General features: G+C 44.3%; 1 pseudogene; it reads left to right on the top strand.

Annotated features, from left to right (window-relative positions):
* Positions 1–1,672: 1,672 nt before the first annotated feature.
* LOC112405669 (ubiquitin carboxyl-terminal hydrolase 48-like) lies at positions 1,673–3,102 on the top strand (annotated as a pseudogene).
* The last annotated feature ends 1,020 nt before the right edge of the window (positions 3,103–4,122 follow it).

Raw genomic sequence — 4,122 nt, 5'->3', positions numbered from 1 at the left:
TTTCCAGGTGACAATGAAAACATACGTACACAAAAGATGTGTATTTTATTTATAAATTAGCTTTTAAATAATTGTCCCAAACCAAAAAAAAAAAAAAAACCCAAATCCACTTTTGAATGGATAAACAAATTGTATTGTATTATTATATCTGTATGATGGAATATCACTTAGCAAAAAGAGAAAAAAAGAAAAAGAAAAAAAAAAAAGAAACAGACTCCTACACAAGCAACAACATGAACAAATCTCAAATCATTATACTGGTTGAAAGAAACCAGAAATAGAAGACTGCATATGTCTGACTGTAGGTATAGGAAATTCTGGAAGAGGCAAAACAAGAGTGACAGAAAGCAGATCAATGATTGGCAGGGGCTGGGAGTAGAGGGAGGAGAATTGTGGGGTAGTGAAATCTTCTATTTCTTCATTGTGGTGGTGGTTACCTGACAGGATACATTTGTCAAAACTTTTTGAACTCTACACTTAAAATGGGTACATTTTTATTATACATAAGTTATGCCTCAATAAAACTGATGAAAAAATTCTAAGTTAATGTGCTATACAAAGAGACATTAAAAAGTGGCTTCCCTTCCTGTATTCTTATGTACATTACACTCACCCTAGGATTTTGGCATCAGGAATAGGATTTTATAAGCTGCTATCAGGGAGGGCACAGATACAGTCCAGAATTGTGCTGTCTGATATAGAGCCACTAGACACATGTGGCTATTTGAATTTCAATTAATTAAAATTAAATAAAATTTACCATTTAGTTGCTTAGTCACCCCCAGCCACATTTCAAGAGCTGAACAGCCACATGTGACCGGTGGCTACTGTATAGGACAGTGCAGTTATCTAAAGCACATTTCCATTGTCACAGAAACTGGACTGTGCTGGCCTAGAACACATTTCTGAATACATTTTGTAAGCAAATAGCAAATGCAGGACTCTGAAAGCCTTTGGTTTACAAAAGACAAGCTTTGTTGAAAGACAGTGTGCCCTTCTCCCCGCTTCCCCGTCCCCGCCCCCCCCCAGGTATTAAAGTATCTAAGAGTGAGCGGTCAGCTTAGAGCCACACTGAATAGCACAGAGGGTGCGGAGGATGAGAATCAGTCATGGTGGGTATCACAACTTTCAAAAGAAGGTTTCAGCCTACAAGAACATGGACTAGTCAAGATCAACAGACACGCAGAAGTTATCAGCAAATATGGAGAAAGTCAGGCAGACAAGGCGTCCGTCTCAGAATGCCAGGAAAATATCCAAGGCCCCTTAAGCTTAGATCACCTTAGAAATGAAAAAAGGAGGGAAACCTCAGGGGAGTAAGAGGTCCTAGAATTTGACTTGGGAGCTACTTAAAGTAGACATGGGCTTTAAATGCAGATGCTCATGCTACCGTGAGTTGGCAAGACAAAGTTGTCAGCCAGCGATAGAAATAGGCCTTGTAAACCTAACGTGAATTCCATTAGAGGAAAATAAAAAAGATACTGTTGCAGCTCAAAAAATTCATCTCACTTTATCAAATCAGAAGTTTTTGGCCGGCTTGGAAGACTAGTGGTGCGCAGGACGCTATCCTGGACAGGGGCTGAGACGCTGCTTCCCCAGCAGCGCAGGAGGCGGAGCCATTTGGGCAGCGACAGCAGCAGCGCCGGGCTCAGGAGGCACTCCTCGGGCCAAGGCCATGGCCCCGCGGCTGCAGCTGGAGAAGGGGGCCTGGCACTGGGCGGAGACGGTGGGGCCCGAGGAGGTGTTGCAGGAGCACATCTGGCTGGAGCCCTGCATCCGCGGCGTGTGCAGACGAAACTGCAAAGGAAATCCGAATAGCTTGGTTGGGATGGGTGAGCACATTTGGTTAGGAGAAATAGATGAAAATAATTTTCATAACACTGATGACCCCAACTGTGAGAGGAGAAAAAAGAGCTCATCTGTGGACCTCACTAACCTGGGAGCTACTTGGTATGTCAACATTTTTTCAAGGGTGGTTTCTTAACCTGGAGCTTCTGCAGGCGCTCTACTTATGTCCAAGCACCTATAGTGACTACATGATGGGAGGTGGTATCCAAGAAGAGAAAGATGAGCCTCAAGAAATTTGTGAGCATCTCCAGGACTTATTTAACTTGTTACAAATCAGTAACAGGTGCTACATTGATCCATCGGGATTTGTTAAAGCTTTGGGCTTGGACACAGGGCAGCAGCAGGATGCCCAAGAATTTTCAAAGCTCTTTATGTCCCTTTTGGAAGATATTTTGTCTAAACAAAAGAATCCCGATGTGAGGAACATTGTCCAACAGCAGTTCTGTGGGGAATAAACTTATGTAACTGTCTGCAATCAGTGCTGCAGAGAATCTAAGCTTTTATAAAAGTTTTATGAACTGGAGTTAAATATCCAAGGCTACAAACAGTTAACAGATTGTATCTCAGAATTTTTGAAGGAAGAAAAATTAGGAATCAATCAGTACATTTGTGAAAACTGTCAAAGCAAACAGAATGCAACAAGGAAGATCTGACTCCTTAGCCTTCCTTGTACTCTGAACTTATAGCTAATGCGTTTTGTCTTTGACATGCAAACTGGACATAAGAAAAAGCTGAATACCTACATTGGATTCTCAGAAATTTTGGATATGGAGCCTTATGTGGAACACAAAGGTGGGTCCTATGTGTATGAGCATAGTGCAGTCCTCATACACAGAGAAGTGAGCACTTATTCTGGTCACTACATTGCCCATGTGAAAGATCCACAGTCTGGTGAATGGTATAAGTTTAACAACGAAGACAGAAAAGATGGAGGGGAAGAAATTACAACTAGGGATTGAGGAAGATCTAGCAGAACCTTCTCAATCCCTGACATGTATACCCAAGTGTGGCAAAGGAACTCACTGCTCTTGATATGCGTACATGTTGGTTTATAGACTGCAAACTCAAGAAAAACCCAACATAACTATTCAGGTACCAGCCTTTCGTCAAGAGCTGGTAGATCGGGATAATTCCAAATTTGAGGAGTGGTGTATTGAAATGGGTAAGATGTGTAAGCAAAGTGTGGATAAAGGAAAAGCAAAGCATGAAGAAATTAAGGAGCTGTACCAAAGGTTACCTGCTGGAGCTGGTCTGTAAGATCTTCTGGGACAGTCGGTCCCCAGTCTGAGCTACTAGCTCCAGGTGGGCACCCTCACAACCTTATCTCTCAGGGCCTGACTAAGGCCTCGTTTAGAGCCTTGTGGGAAGTCTCTGGATGGGGGAGGCTAGGGTAGTGTAAAGGATGTAGCTTTCCAGGTGGATGTGGCACATGGGGTGTGGTCACCCCACTTCCCTGGGTGTGCAAAGATTGCAGAGCATGCAGACAGACCTCTGTTATGGCTACCCAAGAAAGAAACCAAGGATCCCTAGTGAATGTACAGACTAGTGAAAGTAATGGCCATTTATTGAGCATCTGTGAATCAGGTGCCACCAGGAGCAGCACAAACTTGTTTTGTGATCTCTCGGTGCCTATACATCTGCAGTCATTCTGCCACTTCCTAAGGCATTCTTGTCTTTATTGCTGAAGATCTGAGAAAAAAGTTTACCTGGGCACATTGCCTCAGGGAGCGCTCACCTCGTGAAAAAGTTCAGGGTAAAGGCAAGACTGCCAAAGCAGGAGTGAGAGCGATTTGACGCCAGGAGGCAGACCTCAAAGAGGTCGTGGCCACAGGAGACTGGAGTCCTGGCCCCTGTCAGCCTTCCTGGAGGGCTTCAACTGGACCCCTCAGGTCATGCTCCGGCTGAGCACCGCCTGTCTCACAGACCCTGTGTTGCCTCGCATTGCCTACCCAGTCGTCCTGTTGCCAGAATGAGCTGAAGTCTGAAAATTGCTCATCAGGACAAGGCATAGCACGGGTATCTTCTCTGTGGTTTCACTTGCCAATGACCACTATCTTGATAATTCCGTGTGGTTGACAGGGTCTTGGTACTCTAGCCAGAGCCTCTGAGGTGGGAGAGCCAAATTCAGGACATTGGACCACCAGAAACCTCCAGGGCTCTTGTAAGAGGCAAGAGTTCTCTCAGAGATCTCTGTCTCAATGCTAAGACTCAGCTGCATCCAATGTCCAGCAAGCTACAGTACTGGACGCCCCATGCCAAACAACCAATAAAAGAGGA

The sequence above is a fragment of the Neophocaena asiaeorientalis genome, unplaced genomic scaffold (assembly GCF_003031525.2).
Source record: "Neophocaena asiaeorientalis asiaeorientalis breed wild unplaced genomic scaffold, Neophocaena_asiaeorientalis_V1.1 scaffold148, whole genome shotgun sequence".
Lineage (NCBI taxonomy): Eukaryota > Metazoa > Chordata > Mammalia > Artiodactyla > Phocoenidae > Neophocaena > Neophocaena asiaeorientalis.
This window is presented reverse-complemented; position numbering and strand designations above follow the sequence as displayed.